The 20,682-nt window shown below is 43.0% G+C and overlaps 1 protein-coding gene across 1 annotated transcript in view; it reads right to left on the bottom strand.

The window, feature by feature from the left end:
• Positions 1–20,473, bottom strand: part of LOC124776600 (sodium-independent sulfate anion transporter-like) — a 171,574-nt gene extending 151,101 nt beyond the window's left edge. Inside the window, exon 1 of the mRNA XM_047251668.1 lies at positions 20,382–20,473. The gene's annotated coding sequence lies outside the window, so the exon portion shown is untranslated. The remainder of the gene's footprint in view (positions 1–20,381) is intronic.
• Between the last annotated feature and the right edge of the window lie 209 nt (positions 20,474–20,682).

The raw sequence follows: 20,682 nt of genomic DNA, 5'->3' as shown, positions 1-20,682 counted from the left end.
TCCGCGCCGTCAGTTGGTCCGCCATAAGGGCAACACGAGCAGGCGAGGCCGCCAGTAGCAATGACATCATGCCACGGCCACGAGATACACGTTCTGAACGCCTTGTCCTGGAACTCCCCTCACTGTCAAGGACACGCCGCGAGCAAGCACTGTCGGTCGTTCTTTATTTTTATTGCCATCTCAGACGCCGGTTGTTGACCGCACCTTGCCAGGAAGTAGTGCAGAAGGAGAATTAGGGCTTACCTTCATGTCAACGGAATGGTCTTTCGGGAAGAAGCACATCTTCCGACATGTCAAGCAAATTGTAGTATTCTTTTTCTTCTGTGGGATCCATCTCGGCATTCGCCTTAATCGAATCAGTGAAACGATAGGTAACCTATCTCTTGGGTGACTGGTCTGGGATTTGAACTAGGACCGTTGATATTTTTAAAAATAACGGGAATCCGATATATCGATACTTATAAATAACACACGTCGGCTCTCGATATATCGAAATAAGAATCGAGATACCGATAAGCCGACAGAAAAAATATCGCCGTACTGGCCTGTTTTTATCGGCTGTACATTGTAAAAGTACCGCTAGTTTTAGAACTGTATATTTAAGTATAATTTTGTTACTAGATATTCTGTGCATCAAGAAGCTAGCAGCCTGCTTATTCCCCGTAGAGAAAGAATTGAAAGGAAAACGATTCACGTTCACGCTTGGCGATAACTACTTTGCTAGCAATGTTAACTGCATGTAAGTGGCTCAATAGAAGGTGTCGTTTTCGTCTTCGTCACATATCTGATTTGTCTGGAATACTTCATGTCGACTACCCTGTTTTATTCACTTCTGCATATTCCAGCGACGTAGCAGTTATAGTGTCAAAATTGCGTGGTGTCGTTAAAGTTTCTGCTGGTAGCACCGAACGCCGGTTACGTCAGCATTTCCTCCCACGTCTCCTTCCATTTTTGTTCATCATTTTCAGCAACTGTTTTTGAAGAATGCTGATGTGAAGAAACAGCACACTAGTTACATTAAAAATAGTTTTTTAACGCAACTAGTATCCTATTTCTTCACATCGGAAATCTCATTATTCCTTTAAAACGGCCCCCCGCCAGTGCGTCACCTATACTTGCAACAAAACGACTATTCACATTGGGGTGCAGAATGTATGAGTCTGACGACAAACCACCTGACTTGCGGAAAAATGTTTTACACACAATTCCGAAGAATGCAAGAGCTGACAAGTGCGAGAATCATCGCACAATCAGTTTAGCAACTCATGCACCCAAGTTGCTGGCAAGAATAGTACACAGAAGAATGGAAAAGAAAATCGGGGATGTGTCAGATGACGATCATTTTGTCTTTAGGAAAGGTAAAGGCACCAAAGAGTCAATTCTGACGTTGCAGTTGATAATGTAAGCAAGACTAAAGAAAAATCAAGACACGTTCATAGGATCTGTCGATCTGGTAAAAGCGTTCGACATTGCGAAATGGTGTAAGATGTTCGAAAGTCTCAGAGAAATAGGGGTAAGCTAAGGTAGAGACGAGTAATATAAGAGCCAAGAGGGAATAATTAGAGAGAACCACCAAGAACGAAATGCTCAGATTAAAAAGGGTGTAAGAAGAGATGTAGTTTTTCGCTCCTACCGTTCAACTGTACGTCGAATAAACAATGATGGAAATAAAAGAAAGGTTCAGGAGTGGGATTAAAATTCAGGATGAAAGGATATAAATGATACGATTCGTTGATGACATTGGTATACTAGGTGAAAGTGAAGAAGAACTGCGTCATCTACTGAATAGAATGAACAATCCAATGAGTACAGAATATGGACTGAGAGTGAATCGAAGAAAGACGAAAGTAATGAGAAGTAGCAGAAATGAGAACAGCGAATAACTTAACATCAGGATTGAGATCACGAAGTAGATGAAGTTAAGGGATTCTGCTACCAAGGCAGAAAAATAACCAATGACGGACGGAGCAAGGAAGACATCGAAAGCAGAATAACACTGGCAAAAAGGGCATTCCTGACCAAGAAAATTCTACTAGTATCAACATAGGCCTGAATTTGAAGAAGAAATTTCTGATAATGTACTTTTGGAGCATTGAATTGTATGGTAGTGAAACATGAACTGTGAGGAAACCAGAAAAGAGAACCGAAGCATATGAGATGAGGTGCTACATACGAGTGTTGAAAATTAGATGGCCTGATAAGGTAGGGACTGAGGAGGTTCTGCGCAGAATCGGAGAGGAATATGCGGTAAACACTGACAAGGAGACAGCGAGACATCTGTTAACACATCAGGGAGTTAGTTTCATGGTACTAGAGGGAGTTGTAAAGGGCAAAAACTGTAGAGGAAAACAGAGGTTGGAAAACATGCAACAAATAATTGAGGACGTTGGCTGCTAGTGCTATTCTGAGGCTACTCTGAGATGAAGAAGCTGGCACAGGAGAGCAATTCGTAGTGGGCCGCATAAAAGCAGTCAAAAGACTGATGAGTCTGAAAAAAATACGTGCTTCACACAGTCAAAGAGAAAGACCGGACGTGATGAAAGCTCAAAGCGTAGTAAAGTTCCTTCACACAGTGAAAGTAAAATATCATTCTACTACAATTTCAAATATTTACCAAAAATTGTGAAATAAATGTAATATAAAGTAAAAATGTCGGCACCTAGCGTTGCCATTTCGATATTGATAAATCGATACATCGGTGAAAACAAACGCCGCTGATTCATCTTGATATTTTAGGAGAAAGTATCAATGTATCGCTATTTTATCAACAGTCCGAATTTGAACCCAGTTATAGTCGTCATTTGCGAGGCCTGCGACTTCTGTCCAAGACCAGTAATTGTATGATTAAATTTATCATGCTGAAAAATGAGAAGGAGCGATCTGTTTTACCTGGTAAAAAACTTTTCTAAAGACAAGATCGTATAAATATTTCTTATTTTCAACTACCAGTTTCGACAGACGTCGCTGTTATCATCAGGTCTTAGAAACTTTTGTTTCAAAACGTGTTCATTGTGAGTTAGAACCACATGCTAAACTGTCATGTTGTCGGTTAAAATATAGCACACTATACAAATGTTTGTTTTATTTCTGACAAACCTTTGTATAATGTGCAACATTTGATCCATTAACATGACAACTTGTCGTGGGGTTCCATCTCACAATGAACACGTTTTGTAATAAAAATTATGAAGACCTGAAAATAACAGCAAAGTCTGTCGAAACCGGGGGTTGAAAATAAAAAAAAATATTTATGCGATCTTGGTTTTAGAAAGTTTTTTACCAATAACTTTATGCCTGTGTATCACTGGTTATAAGTCAATTTTAACAAAAAAAAAAACAAATGACTACAAATTAATTTTTGGGTGACGGGATCAGATGAGGTTACTCGGAAAGATAATGCGAAGCTCCTCCTTTCACCTCATAATTTCATGTTTGCTAGTGTACATCTTTTTCGTTTGTGCCAGTGGGGTGGCTTGGGTGTCAGGTGTCTTAACTGAAATTGCTTTCCCGTAGTTGATCGTGATGCGTACGTATGGAGTGCAGTATCGCGTTTGTACTGTTGAGCAAGAGAAAACCTACTCCTATCGAACATCAACACAGGGGGCCGCTGAGCTTAACGGTCCCATCCGTTGTCGGATCCCCATCAGCAGCGTAACAAGTACTCGCTCCACGAGGCCTTGAGAAAAGGTTTGGAATTTTGGCTAATGCATTAACAAGAGCAATGAACTCTCTTGTGGGACAAAGTGATAAGAAGGCCAACGAAGAAAAGAATGTGTAAGACTTCAGTTCAGAGTGTAAGAGGATAAGAAATGACGTAATCCGACAAAGGCTGAAAAAGTATAGGGATATCTACGGCGACATTCAACAAAAACAACTTATGTGGTTTGACCATGTGAATAGGGTGAATGAAGATAGCATAATAAAAAGGATACCACGATGGATACCATACCAGCGGAAGAATAGGAGTAGCTCACTACAAAATTAGGAAAATGATGTGGAGGAGGCAATGCAAGCAAGGAATATGAATGCTGAAGAAAGTCAAGACAGAAGAAGATGGTGACTGGTAGCGGAGGAGCGGCGCCAGACGTAGATAATCCGCAAGAGGAAGAAGGAGACATTCACGCAAAATCTGATGTTTAAGAATTCTTTACCTCCTCCTCTCCTCCCCTTTCATGGGAAATATTAAAGGGGGAAGTTTTATTCATCCCCTGGATAGTGACAGGTTACCTCAAAGTCGATTACAACCGGTTAAATGTGTATTAGCGACATCGATTACGGACCTGGATAATCTCAGATAAAAGCCACCCTCTTACTCAATACGTCCTTTCGAAATAGTGTAAAATGCAGTGCTAATCTTCCTAGTTTGGTCGATTTTTAGTGCACGGTATTTCAGCACATTCTATGGACACGAATGGCATTTCCATCATTGTCTCCCGACAGACTTGGAACTGGTGGTTAAAATTTGACGCGACATCTCTGAGTAACTTTATGTGTGCACATGTGAGTGTCGTTTCATTAACGAGTATTTGGCTATTGTTTTTCTTACACATCCATTATGGAAGTCATTGTTTCTGCACTGAATGGGTACGATAAAGCTGAATGTTTCTGACGAGTTATCTCTTTGTTTGTGTAATCTCGAACTTGACACTTCTAGTTTGATCAGTCAATCACGAGCTCTAAGAAGCGTTACTCAGCTTCTCAGTATTTTGAGACAATGAAATGAAGCCAGGGATGTCCTGGAAAACTACAGCAGATACACGACAGGGACATGTCTTATTAGATTCACGAGGTAAATAACAAAATAAATGAAAATCTGCTTTACTTTAACCTCGTACAGTTTTGCGATGGCTTCATATTAGCGAAGTTGCTAAATTTCAGGCAAAATCTTTTATTAGCCGTAAATCCGTAACTAAACATTTGGGGACCTATGTTTGTATGAACTTTTTTCTTTAGTTTTACTTGTAGAATAACATATTAAAATATTTGCATATCTTCGTGAATCACCCTGTATACGAGTAAATACATGTACAGTCCCATTTGGTTCGTGGTCTAGTGGCTAGCGTTGCTGCCTCTGGATCACGGGGTCAAGGGTTCGATTCCCGGCCAGGTTGGGGATTCTGTCTGCCCGGGGACTGGGTGTTTGTGTTGTCTTCCTCATTTTATCATCCTCATCATTCGTGACACTGGGGCTATGTACGGGCGCTGATGACCCCGCAGTTAAGCGCCCCACAAACGAAACATCATGAAAGACCACAGTCCCATTTAGCCGGCCGGGGTGGCCGAGCGGTTCTAGGCGCTACAGTCTGGAACCACGCGACCACTACGGTCGCAGGTTCGAATCCTTTCTCGGGCATGGATGTGTGTGATGTGCTTAGGTTAGTTAGGTTTAAGTAGTTCTAAGTTCTAGGGGACTGATGACCTTAGAAGTCCCATAGTGCTCAGAGCCATTTTTGAGTCCCATTTATTCCTAGTTGGTAAGTCCATTGCCAGCGCGCCACTTACGGGTGAAGAAAACAGCGACACCGAGCGATGTGGTGCAGTGGTTAGCACACTGGACTCGCATTCAGGAGGACGACGTTTCAATCCCGCGTCCAATGATCCTGATTTAGGTTTTCCGTGATTTCCCTAAATCGCTCCAGGCAAATGCCGGGATGGTTCCTTTGAAAGGGCACGACCGTCTTCCTTCCTCGTTCTTCCCTGCTCTGATGAGACCGATGAACTCGTCTGGACCCCCACAACAGCCCAACCCAAAACAGCGACCTCTTACTGGGTTAGATCTCAAACAACTCGTTCTATTTCTTTGGAGTGGAGAATGAAAAAAAAAAAATGAAAAAAAAAACAGAATCTGCCGTCACAAGTTACCGCCTGCAAGTAGCAAAGCCTTAATTATCTGCATGTATAGAGCAAGTCATGGTCTTTATTCTGTCACATACATAAACAAATACACTTCACAAAGGTTTCCCTTGGTGGAACTGGTAAGTATTCCAAATCAGGACTGCCTCTGCTCGTTTATAGCTCGTCTGGTATATTCTGAAAGGAACCTAACTCCACAGCATGTCATTACCCGCGCAGTCCGCTCTCCACTCTGCCTCTAGGATGAATTAAAGCAGTAATCGGGGTTACGGGTAATCGTCAACGTCATAGGTCCGCTGCTGATGTCGAACAAGTCATCGGTATTACTCTGCTATGCATACAAGCAAAAACACGTATAACGCCAACGTCTGCTTATTGCTGTTTGGAACATATTGGTTCAGTATTAAAAATAATGCCTATCCTCCGGTTCTGACAAAGGGTTTTGGAATGGTTACCTTGGTTGTAATTCAAATGCCTAACTCGAAATTCCCTCCCTAATATTTTCAGTTCTCATTTTCCCTGGCTATTACCAGTTCGTTGGGATTTTGCTGAAAAGAACTGATTGCTGTAACGGGCCATATTTCACAGAGTCCGCTATTGCCTCGTGGATAGGAAAAAGAAAAAAAAATACTTTGAAAAAAAGAAGCCTTAACCCACTCCCAGTTATCTGGTATATGGACAAGAGAGACCAGTGGTATTATACAATGTCTGGCCTTGCCTGCCGACTTTGGTAGGGACTGAAATATTAGAAAATACCGTTCTTTTAATTAATTAAAGATGGACGTAGGGACCTGCTTACCAGCTATTGCTTCACAACTTTGTGCTGTAGCGGACGAAATTACACTCGTCGTTACAACAGTGGAGTCTTTGGTTTGTTCTGGGAGGAGACCGAGTGGATACCACAATACATAAAATATTAGTTCACTTTCTTATAACAAACGTAAGATGAATTACTTACGTTTGTACAATCCATTTCCACAGAAATGTCATGAGTATTTACAAATGTCTCTGAACAGTACAAAATACAAATCTCTCACTCAGAGTACATTTAGTGTTCTGCCTAATATATTGATCAGACAGCTGGCCAACTAGAAGACGATGCTGTTGTCTTAGTGATCGCCGACTGGGCCGAGCGGTACTGTGTTCAGCCGAAAGTCAGCAGAAGATTCGTTGCGGCGACATAGCGAAACGTTCCTGAGCGCGGTAACACCAGTGTCCGTCACTCGTCGAGGCGGTATCCAGCGACAGTCTTTCCTTGTGATTGCGTTGCGAGGTACCAACCTTGCTTTGCAACATTGCTTTTCGGACGACAACACACGACTCCACACTTTGTAGAATTACGGATTAACTGTAGTGACTGATAGTTTGCTAATGATGTATATGTATCTGAGGCAGTAGATTTCCAGAAGGCTTTTGACACTGTTCAAAAATGTTCAGATGTGTGTGAAATCTTATGGGACTTGACTGCTAAGGTCATCAGTCCCTAAGCTTACACACTACTTAACCTAAATTATCCTAAGGACAAACACACACACCCATGCCCGAGGGGGGACTCGAACCTCCGCCGGGATCAGCCGCATAGTCCATGACTGCAGCGCCCTAGACCGCTGGGCTAATCCCGCACGGCTTTTGACACTGTGCCACACAAGTGGCATGTAGTCAAATTGCGTGCTTGTGGAATATCGTCTCAATTATGTGACTGTATCCGTGATTCCTTGTCAGAGAGGTCACAGTTCGTAGTAACTGATGGAAAGTCGTCGAGTAAAACAGAAGTGATTTCTGGCGTGGCCCAAGGTAGCGTCATAGGCTGCTGTTACTTATCTATATAAACGAGCTAGGAGACAATCTGAGCAGCCGTCTTAGGTTATTTGCAGATGATGCTGTCGTTTGTAGCCTAGTAAAGCAACCAGAAGATCAAAACAAATTGCAAAGCGATTTAGAAAAAATATCTGTATGGTGCGAAAACTGGCAATTGTCCTTAAATAAAGCAAAGTGTGAGGTCATCCACATGAGTGCTAAGAGAAGTCCGTTAAACCTCTGTTACACGATAAATCAGTCTAATCTAATTGCTGTAAGCCGGCCGGGATGACCGAGCGGTTCTAGGTGCTTCAGTCTGGAGCCGCGCGACCGCAACGGTCGCAGGTTCGAATTCTGCCTCGGGCATGGATGTGTGTGATGTCCTTAGGTTAGTTAGGTTTAAGTAGTTCTAAGTACTAGGGGACTGATGATCTCAGATGTTAAGTCCCATAGTGCTCAGAGCCATTTGAACCATTTAAAGGCTGTAAATTCAACTAAATACCTAGGAATTACAATTATGAACAACTTAAATTGGGGAGAACACATAGAAAATGTCGTGGGGAAGGCAAGCCGAAGACTGCGTTTTATTGGCAAAACACTTAGGAAATATAACAGATCTACCAAAGAGACCGCCTACACTCGGCGAGTGCGTCCTGCTTTGGAGTACTGCTACCCGGTCTGGGATCCTTAGCAGAGAGGTTTAACGGAGTACATCGAGAAAGTTCAAAGAAAAGCAGCCCGTTTTATATTATCGTCACTGGCATGATACAGGATCTGGGGTGGACGTTATTACAACAAAGGCGCTTCTCGCTGAGGCCGATTCTTTTCACGAAATCTCAATCACTAACTTTTCCTCACAATGCGAAAATATTTTGTTGACCCCAACCTACATAGGAAGAAACGATCATCATAATAAAATAAGGGAAATCAGAGCTCTCAAGGAAAGACATAAGTGTTCATTTTTTCCACGCGCTCTTCGAGATTGGAATAATAGAAACACTTAAGTGTGATTTGCAGAGTACAGATTTGGATGAATAGGAGACAAGTCAATCTGCTCTCACTGGGCAACATTTATTTCCCACTCGTCTAAAAAAATCGAGTTATCGAAATCAAGTTAAACATAGACTAAAATCTCATATTGCCGTTCTTCAGCAGTACGACAGTATTTAATTTAGCACACGGCCTTCGTTAGGGTAAGGATCCGTGACTTAAAGTCTTTAGTGGTATCAGCAAGATTAATACTTTGCTCCTCAGTTCTGATCCACGAGACTTAGGAGAATTTGTGGACACCTTTTTATCTTGAAATTCATGGTGCACCTAAATGATAGATTTACGAGGATTCATAAAAGGTTAGTACACATAGGTGCTACTACTGATAAACTTAACACTCACAAAGTATCTTTAAATAATGTTACGTAAGGCCTATGATTAACTTGGAGTAAGTGAGTTACAAATTCACCAAGGGGTTCCCAGAATATCGAGGATCTCAAAAGATTAACATAGGTTCCTTCAAGTTATTTCTGACGAGGGAACTAATTTTGACTTACAAGGTTAGTTTGAGAAATATGGTAAATTTACATGAAAGACTGGAGCTATCTTTTCTTTTTTTTTTGTCCTTTCATGGTTGGTAAGCTTGACTACTGCCGCACAGATCAAAATAGAAGTGGGTGAAGTTCACGCGGACTCGGCACTATCATTGAAGACCATTTACTTTTGGATTAATGAATTTAATGTGGTCGGACAAACGCCGTAACCGATGTACGCTCCGGCCGTTCATTTGAGGTCACCACAAAGAAAACCATTGACAGAATCTGTGATATGGTAATGCAAGATTGCTGAAAAAAAAATTATGAGCTTGCTGATACTGTAGACTTCTTAACTGAGCGAGTGCATGGTATCCCACACGGAGAATTAGGTATGAAGAAGCTGTGTGCGAGGTGGGTGCCGTGATTGATCAAGTCAATCAAAAGCGCATCCGTCACATTTCAACACAATGTCTGGCGATGTTTAATCGCCGTCCGTAATTTACGTCCATTTGTGACTATAGATGAAACCTGAATCCATCATTACACACCAGAGTCAAAACGGCAGTCAACGCAGTGGACAAAGTGTACCGAGGAAGGCGAAGACAATTTTGTCAGCTGGTAAAATGATGATTACTGTTTTTTTTCAGATTCTCAAGGCAACCAGTGGCCTGTCTTTACTGTAAAAAATATTTTCACGGTTGCTGCACACAGCTATATTTAAAGTTGTAAGATTCCCAAGAAATAACTCTGATAGATCACTTGGAATAATACAGAACCATAACTGGACCTTATTGTGCTTCATTGTTGGATTGTTTGAAACTTGCGTTGGCTGAAAAAAGATCAAGGTTGGCACTATAGAAGAAAAAAGCTTTTTCACCAGAAGGATAATGCATCATCCCGCACATCAGCGATAACAATGGCGAAACTGCATGAATTGATCTCTGAATTGGTTCGTCAGCCACCCTATTCGTCAGACCTAGCCACAAGTGACTTCTTCCTGTTCCATAACATAAAAATTTGGCTTGTCAGGAAGAAATTTTCAGTAAATGAGGAAGTCGTAGCAGCAGTCATTGAGTATTTTACAGAGTTTATCAGAACCTATTTTTCCGATGGGATGTAAAAGCTGCAGGATTGCTGGACCAAGTGTATGTCCCTCAAATGGAACTACGTCGAGAAGTAAGGTGAGCTGTTTACAAAAGTCCGCAGCTCGTGGTCGTGCGGTAGCGTTTTCGCTTCCCACGCCCGGGTTCGATTCCCGGCGGGGTCAGGGATTTTCTCTGCCTCGTGATGACTGGGTGTTGTGTGCTGTCATTAGGTTAGTTAGGTTTAAGTAGTTTTAGGGGACTGATGACCATAGATGTTAAGTCCCATAGTGCTCAGAGCCATTTGAACCGTTTGTTTACAAAACAAACATATTTCTTGCTTTTTATCAGACTTGCCAAATTACTCTCTTAGAGCCAGTAAATATTAAGAAAGACTATACTCACCCATGTGCAAGTTCCCAACGGCCCCACGGGACTAGCGCAAGAGAAGACAATCATACTGTTCGCACGTCTGTACAGGATCGTACTGCCACTTCACGTACTTTGAATCAGCTAAAGGGGCTATTTACAGCGAGACAAGTACCGACAACGGTACTGCGACGGCTGGAGCACCACCGACTATCAGCACGGTAGCCACCGTTGCGGCTTCCCTTGAATCGGCACACGGGGGAGGCGCGCCGGGGACACTGGGCACGGCAGTAGCGTCAGGTTGCCTTTCCGGTCCTACTTATAGCACCACGGTGTACGTATCCGTGTGTGGACGCTCCGATGAGAACGAACGTTGCCAGATTACATACGTCATTGGCATACGGGCCCAGCACTTGGTCATTATGGTATGGGGTGTTACTGAGTGCACAACACGAGCATCTCTGGTTCGCACTGCCTGTAAACTGGGAAGCAGGAATTACACTTGAGACGTGTTAAGGCAAGTAGCTGTGTCCTGTCTTGGAGGATTCCATCTCTCAACAAGATAACGCAAGACCATACGCCGCGCGTGCACTCCTGATCTACCTAAGTACAATGAGTGTTCAACTGCTGGCCAGCCCAGCAAATTTTTCAGAGTCCTGGTCCACTAGGAACATCTGGTCGTGAGTTGCCGAAGTCTGGCACACTACCACTCGCCAGCCACTACGACTGAAGTGACAGGTGACGTATTGGTGTATGACCTCATCCAGGCTCATTTCGACTCATTTCTCGGCTGCTTTATAGGTGTTGAAGCTGTAAGAGGTGGCAACTCTGTGTTGCAAATGTCGTACCCCAAATCACTTACAAGTTTAATCAAGTTTTCTTCCTACTATACTGATTCCTGCAGTAAATAAATTTTCATTTTTTGCTATCCTTCTTGGTGTTGAAATCGCCTATGGATCACTCCATAGAAGATGTTTCCTAGACCAGCGACAATCCCGAAGCAATTCAGGTTGCTTGCACCCAATATTTTTGTGAATGTCACTATCAACAAAATTCTTCCGTGTATGTGACCGCATTATCAATGTGCAAAACTGTCCGGCTTTTCGGCCACCGTTGGGCGACAAGTCAGAGAATTTTACACATGTGGTCACATACCCAGAATAATTTTATTGGCTGTGGCAACGGCTGTGGAATACTACTCTTACATATCTGAAAATGCTTTCAATTTCACAACGCAAACTTTACAATTTGCTTTTTTGTATATATGCTGACTGAAGCGACGAAAGAAAATTTGAACCAAGGTCGGGATTCGAACCCAGGCACTAGGCAGATGCACTAACCACTACGCCACCCTGCCACAGTGGCTTCGAAGAACTGCACGGACTACCCTCGAACGCCTCCCTCCTCAATCCAGTATCCCATTTACGCCCTATCCCAAGTTCGAATCCAGGACTTTGTATAAATTTTCGCTCGTTGCTTCAGTCTGCATGTATACGTCATAGATGTTTGAGACTTAGAAAGGTCTTGGGAACCATAGAGTCTCACTTGACTTCAGCACCTGTGCTAGAGTTTGAAACAGGATCGCCCGTTTCTTTCGATGCTGAAGGGCTATTCTAACACAGTTTGAGATTCTCTGCAATGCTGTTCAAGTTTAGGGGGAATACCAGTTGGCTGAGGTGTAATTTGGAATTTGGACTGCGGAGAGAGGCGTGCTAGGGGAGTCCATGCAGTTGTACAAAGCCACTGTGCCAGGGTGCATCTGCCTAGTGAGCAGGAAATCCGAGTTTGAATCCCGATCTTGGTACAAACTTTTATTCGTCACTTCAGTCTGCGTACATACATCATAGATGTTTGAGACTTGAAACGGTCTCTGGAACGAAACAGTTCCAAGTAATTTGCTTTTCGTGGTACACAGGTCGGTATCAACATCTGGTTTCGTCTCTATAGTAGATCACCATCGCTCTCGTTTGTGAGTTAGTTTAAGCATCTGCTTCGACTGCTTATGAAGGAAGCAATTTTCGCGACGAAAATCTGGCTGGCTGTCGACTCCACTTCCCGATCACCATTACGTGCCATTATCGAGGACAATGAAATGAGGGTGCTGATGACCACTCAAGCGTCCTGGCTGGTGCCGGATCCTGGCTGACGTCTGCGCAGTATTGGAGAGAATTTGCCAGTGTGCCGCAACAGTGTCTCACTTTTATCTGTCTTTCCATTTTCACAAAGGTGTGGCTCGATGGCTGTGTGGTTAACGCCAGACTATGAATTCGAAAGCCTGTGGTTCGATACGTAGTCAGCCCAAGGAATTTTATCTCCATACGCACCTGTTTCCCCTCTGGCAATGTTTGTTAATATAAAAATCTCGAGCTGCACCGTGATTCGGAGTCCACGGCAAACTGTTGGCACCCCTGTAACTGGCTTAATGAGTTAGTTCAAAGTTCGGAGGGAAGCAAGACGATACCACCTCCAATACGACGACGGCTAGTAAGGCAGCCTTCAGTTTGATGGCAGCTCGATTTCTTATTCATCCAAGAGAACACACACGCAGCACTGCAGCACACATTAGGCGATAACAGTCCTCCATATGGATTCGTTACATGTGTGGTATATCACCCACAGCTTGAAAGAAGATTATGGCAAAGCACTTTCAGAATTGCGTGAGCTTGGCTTATTTCATTTAAGGGTGTTTAGGTGTCTCAGTTGAAAGAGTACTGTTCGCGAAAAAAAGATTACCTTTCCGATTCCTTCACTAACATTAAGTTCATGTTGAACGAAGATATCCATAACTTATCTAAAATAATATATGAAGTACTTTATTTCTGATACTTTTCCTTCTGTAGGCTGTTGAAATAATCATGTAATTCCAATTTTACTGTCTTTACACCTCTCTTCGTTTGCAAATACTTTCATATGGAAATACCATTAGAGGCTTATCTAGTTTGTTGCGTTATCTACACTCGCATACTTTAATTATTAAAGATTTTGATATTTCCATGGATACTATGCCTCGAAATTTTCCCAGTAATTGTACAAGTAGTGTCTTGACTGTCTTTCGACCTTCATTATTAGATTTTTTTGTAGTTCACGAGACCCAGGTGAGATGCATACACTTTGGGCATTCGACACATATCGAGTCGTCTTCTCGTAGTGAATTCCTCTGGTACTGTAAACTATAGAGGCATTGGAAGCAAACGCTTGGAGACCACACAGCTATGTCTGAAGAGTCTGACGAAAAAAACACATCTGGCTGTGCTTCAATGGATTGGATATAACGGCCGACCAGTTGCATAATACAAGTTTATTAAACGTGGCGCATATCACTAGCTTTGTACGTGGCGTACTTAGCGCTCTGTAAGATCCGATGCCAGTTTTATATTTAATGTCATATATGTATAATCTATCAAGTGGCACATTACACTTTGTTGCATCCAATGTCAAACGTGTAGTATTTTAAAAAGTTTTTAACCAAAGCTCTACAGTAGAGAGCAACTACTTTTAAATGAATTATTTTAAATGGCTATTAAGTGGATGACACCCACATGTACTAGACAGAGTCAGAGACTCCCACATCTGCTACAGATAATGTGATTCCACCCATAATACCTTCTGAAGAAGACAGTTTTAAAACTGTCGAAATCATGGTCAAGGTTTAATATAAATATGTATTTTGCAACTGGATGGCTATTAATTCCAATTCATTGAATCTCTTTCACGCACAGTTGCTGAAGCGCAGCCAAGTTCAGAAACTTAAATCTCGCTGTTCTGTTCGGCTAACTACTCCACACTGCATTGTGTGGACCTGCTTGTGCCTCCCACGTGCTTCATGTATAAACAAGTTTTCTGTCGCGTCCTGTGGCGGGCTGTCTAGCGTTGTATTATCGAAGTCGCTCCGCGATACCAAACATTCGACACAGCACCTCGCTGTTGTTGTGTAAATAAAGTACTAGCATACGATATGCCTGATATGCCTGTTCAGCTATGCCACTGACTCGAGACCAGAACAGACGGAACTGTATACTTCATTCTTGACGAGACAGGAAGTCAGAAAGGAACATTTGTACCATAAGGGAGCGTCTTGCAATGGTCATTATTACGCTAATCAGTCAAAACATTAGAATATTAACTCAACATTATCATCAAAATCAGACGTAATCAGTCCTTCGTGACACGGATTCCATGAGTCAGCGGATCATAACCGGAGTCTTACTGCGCTAGATCTTCGTCCAAAAAGTTACATAGTCAAGATTACGATTATGTGTGTGCTGTGATGGGAATCTGAGTATCTTCGAGTGGCCTCTGGCAAATGTTTACTGAAGTAGAAGCGCCGGCAGGCGATTCTTATCTCACGTGCACGTTATTGGCTTCTAATGGCAACAGGGAGCAGGACTATACGGCACTGATGAGTATCATGTGAGCTAATGTTGTGCATACTGCACGAGAACGCTAGAAACAAAGTGGTGTGCGGCGAAAAAAGTAGTGGCAGTGTCAAAACATATGAATACTGAAAGAGCTCTACAGCAGCAAAGGAAGGATGTTTTCGGTTTCATGCTCTGTCGACGGTGAGATGATTAGAGGCGGTCTACAGTAACATGCTCCAACGCTGCAGTATCTTCAGGAAAGGGCAGATGAAATTTCAGGTAGCAAAAAGGAAGTGACGACACGTAGGAATCGTATGCTCTAGATTGTAACGGCAACGTACATGTAGTGTAGCGGTGACGATGAATTCTGGAGACGACAGAATGAAACGGAAGGAGAAGGCTAGAGGTGAAAGGAATAGGTGCCGTCAAATGCAGAAATGGAGACACCGAAGTAGGGAGGATTCATAGTTTGCTGAAATGGTGCAAGCCGTGATTAGGTACATACAGGATGAAAGCAAAAGCAGCAACCAATCACAGAAAATATCATTATACTTCGCAGCAGTACGACAGCGTGGTCTGCAAGAAAAGGTATGGGTATCCACGGGTAGGTAACGCACATTTACCAATAAGAACGATGTTGACTTGCTTCAAGGATGCTCGCTGAACTTTGTACGATAGTGACATAATGCGGAATTGACATAAAATTGCGCGTCACATAAATTGCACTGAATTCCGGGAAGCAGTTGTTCGTTGCAAAACAGAAAACTGGTATAAACGTAAGACGCAGGGATCGCCATTCCGTGTAAAGTAGCAAGTTCAGAAAAAGGAGCAAACGATGCCACAGCCTCATCTTTCTATAGGGTGAGAGTGCTCAACTTGTAATTAGTTTTGAGCCTGTTTTCAGAATCTTCCCATTTGACTTTCGGGAGAACGTATGTAGGGAAAGCGCTTCAACAATGCGTCAGAAAAGCACCTGTTACATGGAATCCACTATACCGAAGCTACGCGATGCATATGTATACCAAACAAGAGTGGAGCAATTGTGCTACAACAGTTTCGGAAATAGTGCGAACTTTCGTTTTGATCAAATGCAGTGAGGAATAAATGCTGCTCCTTGACTCATAACCTACACATATCGTTCCACAACGTCGATTTATCACCATCCACCAGGCAGTACTCTGACGTTGATATCTGCACTCGCACGAATAATTGCACACATATAATTCTGTGTATTTAATTACGAGGGTTGTAATTTCAATAGTGGCAACTATTTATTTACAGCTCGTACAAAATGGATAAGTGTTTCAAAGTTTTACTGACCTTCAAAGTAGTCACTAACATTGTGTATAACCCGTTGCCAGCGATGTGGAAGCCGTAGGATACTGTTAGCAGTGCCAGTTGTGTTGACAGTTCGAGCGACGCGGTCTGTTGCCCGAAGAATTTGTAGCAAAAAAATGGCTCTGAGCACTATGGGACTCAACTGCTGTGGTCATAAGTCCCCTAGAACTTAGAACTACTTAAACCTAACTAACCTAAGGACATCACACACATCCATGCCCGAGGCAGGATTCGAACCTGCGACCGTAGCGGTCGTGCGGTTCCAGACTGTAGCGCCTTTAACCGCTCGGCCACTCCGAATTTGTAGCAGTTCTGAAGCGAATGCCTTGAAGTGTTTCCTTCAGTTTAGAAGTCGAGTTGAACTCACGAGGGCTTAGTCAAGGAAGTGCAGTAGGTGGTATATCACTTAGCAACCCCATCAGTCAAACAAATAAGTAACAGCTTGCACTGTACGTGCTTGAGCATTGTCCTGCAAAATGATGGTCAGGTCCTGTAGAAAGTGTCATCACCTCTGTCTCAATGCTGTTCATTTTTGGAACACAGCCTACTTCTTTTAGCTAGACAAGTTTTTCCACTGTCCCAATCTCCAGTCAAGATGCTCCTATTCACATCGCAGTTGTGACTGACGACATCGTTGAGTCGATAAAGATGGAATACCGGCTACTGTCGTTAAGCCATACTTGCACCGACGTACGATGAACAGAGTTCTGTAAAAGTAATATCGCTTCCGTAGCAATGAACTACACTAACATTTGCGTTATATATAGTCATTTATTCCCCTTTACAGAGTGGGTAATGCTACAATACCCGCATCATGGAATAGTCATGGGTACGACATGCCAACGGTTTCACCACCATTCAGTTTCGATAGATCCTAATGGCGGTAGCACTTGGAAGCTTTACGAACCTTGCCGTGTCGGTGATAGCTGGCGCTAGCCGCGGGGTATCGTAGTCATTATTTTCTTGTCCTCTGCTGACGACGACAACAACTTTGTCTCTTGTCCTCCGGTGTAGTGTCGCTTGCATTGCGTTGCGGACGTTGGATGTGATTACCGATATTTCGGTTGATAACCTGCGTGAGATGGCAAAGTATCACGTAGATGTGTACAAAGACGCATCTGAGGGCTAGACGGAGGTCTAGAAATCGATCGTGCAGTAAAACTTGTAACACCGTAACTGCAGCCTGAGGCTATTTTATTTATTGTTACTACTGCATGTTTCGACGTTGATTATCATGCGTTCCAGCTCCTACTTCAGTGCCTTTCGAATTCTCTTGACTGTACCACGTGTAGTTTTCCCAATGTTGTCATGGCGTTCTTTAATGAGAGCAGCACTATTCATAATCCGAACGATCAGTTCGTCTCTTGTGTTTACTATTCCTTTCAACCATCCCCATAGACAAAAATCTAAAGGGATAACGACTACTTCTGCCAATTTATCTTCCGGCGAATGTTGGGTTAAAAATGATGTGTCACCTGCTCACAAGTATATGCAGGATTCCTTCATGCTGGAAGAATATGCTCATCCTTGTATCAAGAGCAACCGTTTCTAATATTACTGGATGCTCGTTTTCAAGGAAGTCTTAGATAACGGAGTCCTGTAGGACGATGAGGTAACACAACGCGCCAAATCAACTGACTGTCTGTGATATCCTTATCACACATTTTTCAGAGAAGTGCTTTTGAAAACGTGTCTCCTCAATGGTATGTGGGTTTCAAAACAGTAATGGTAATTAGTAAATAAGCCCAGAGTAAGTGGAGTACCGACGTACGAAATGGCTCAAATGGCTCTGAGCACTATGGGACTTAACATCTGAGGTCATCAGTCCCCTAGAACTTAGAACTACTTAAACCTAACTAACCTAAGGACATCACACACGTCCATGCTCGAGGCAGGATTCGAACCTGCGAACGTAGCGGTCGCGCGGTTCCAGACTGAAGCGCCTAGAACCTCTCGGCCACAACGGCAGGCCGCACGAAATGAAAATTTATCTCTGTATTCAGTAAAAACTGAACTAATAATATATCGAATGTTTTATTCGAACTGGTCTACACCATCATCGTCTGAAATATTTACTATTCCCACTGAAGCACCACGTATGTCCATACCAACGCGTCGTAATATGACTCATATTACACTTTACATCTCACCTAGGTTTTTTTATTCTCAGAACCATAATGCCCCAGCTGTTTAGTGTATTTTTCTAACTTAAGAGATATATTTGGTAGCTTTTTGATATTGTTGATAGAAGTTGTGAATCGACACAGGGAACGAGATAGCCACGACAGACGAATATCTGGGACTAGCCACTGGAAGAAACAGATGAGGCAACAAGCGCATTAGGCGTCGCGAACAAGCCTCCCCATATTCTAGCTCTTTCTATTTCCATGCTGCAAACCTATTTTTGTTACGAAGAGTTCGCCTCTTGCAAGACATAATTAACTACGCTGAACTGATCCAAATTTGTTTAATCGGTCTCCACACTTCTTCCACAGCATGTTACTACAGATTTCATAAAAGTGGCTCCCGTCTAAAGATGACAGTCTCACAGGATAAATATTTGAGTTTCTACTTCTAAACTTGTCATTGTTTCGGCAGGCACACTCTACCGGTTTTCGTATAATTTGTGTATTATAGTGTGAATCAAGTAGGCAGTACGAGATTTCACCGACTCATGCGTGTAATACTCTTCGTTCAAAGAACACTTGAATATATTTTTCTTGCAGTCATATTCTATTCTGCAGCGGAAAATGCTTGAATGTGGGATGAAACCACACAAGTTGGAGTTCCTTTCTTCCACTGCTCAAATATTTGTGTTATTCATTCTGAGAGAATCAATGCTGAATGTATGTCGCTTTTGTGTTCCAATGGAGGGTCAGAGCCCGTCTGTAATAAAGATGCTCTCAGACTGCCACTAAGTTTGTCGATTGTTATGAATCACAGTTCTGTATGACAAACTTATACGCAGACTTGCACTTCCCAACAGTATTATTAGTGCGGGAATTCTCATTCCGTTTTGGAAGGCTACGTAGCTCGTCTACACAGGACATAAATGGTTCAAATGGCTCTGAGCACTATGGGACTTAACATCTAAGGTCATCAGTCCCCTAGAACTTAGAACTACTTAAACCCAACCAACCCAAGGACATCACACACATCCACGCCCGAGGCAGGATTTGAACCTGCGACCGTGGCAGTCGCGCGGTTCCGGACTGAAGCGCCTAGAACCGCTCGGCCACCGCGGCCGGCACACAGGACATAGGAAACAAGTATAGCCACTGTTAAACACGGGGTGCGCGATTCTTTAGCTGTTGATTTAGTTACTAAGAGATCTTAACAGAACAGCATAACGAGCTCTTTAGTGAGACGTTAGAAATAATGTATAACATGGAACGTGGATGATTATTCTTAAGATGCAGAGAACCTAAATACCGGACCTAAGCGACAATCTAGAGTTACGATGTACACGCACGTCACGTAGAAATCAACACAGTAAAAGATCAATTATCTCAGGGAAGTAATGTTTAAACAACACCATGAACTGCTAATAAAAGAAAGCTACTTTATTTGTTACCGGTTTCGGTCTATCTGATCATCATCAGGCATTTTTTTCAGCATTTCGTTGTGTTCCACAAAACTTATAATTAATTTCTTTAAACATGTATGACCTGTAGGGACCGCTAGTAAAAGGAACTAGTGGGAACTATACAGTCTTACACGCACTCGTAAAGTCGTTCAAAAAATCGATCAAATGGCTCTAAGCACTATGGGACTTAACATCTGAGATCACCAGTCCCCTAGACTTAGAACTACTTAAACCTAACCAACCTAAGGACATCACACACATCCATGCCCGAGGCAGGATTTGAACTTGCGACCGTAGCAGTAGCGCGGTTCCGGACTGGAGGGCCTAGAACCGCTTGGTCACAGTGGCCGGCTTGTAAAGTGGCTTTATGTAAATGCAACACTAGGTGTTGTAGCTCTGTTGTGTAGACTGATTACTTAGTAATCAACTGTGACAGGATATGCTTTGGAGCTCAGCCTCTGCCGCCGCCTACCTTTGCGTTGCGAGGTGATGTGCAGTTTTGTGTGGCGCGTAGTGATGGAGGCCGACTGTTCGGCGTCGGCGCGCGGTGAGGATGCGGCCGGCACCACGGTCGCACGATGCTTAAATAAGAGGTGCCTCGCCAGTGCAGAGCCATCTGGAGGTAACATTTGTGTATCACCTGTCATGACGTGACTCGCGCAACTTGGGTGCGCACCGTTGCACAGGGATCAACCGTTTTGGCTCTCTGATGCAACACCCCAGGGGGATTAAGATTGTGGCTGCCGTCAGTATTCCCAACATCGGCAATAAAA

The sequence above is a fragment of the Schistocerca piceifrons genome, chromosome 2 (genome assembly GCF_021461385.2).
Source record: "Schistocerca piceifrons isolate TAMUIC-IGC-003096 chromosome 2, iqSchPice1.1, whole genome shotgun sequence".
Taxonomy (NCBI): Eukaryota; Metazoa; Arthropoda; class Insecta; order Orthoptera; family Acrididae; genus Schistocerca; species Schistocerca piceifrons.
This window is presented reverse-complemented; position numbering and strand designations above follow the sequence as displayed.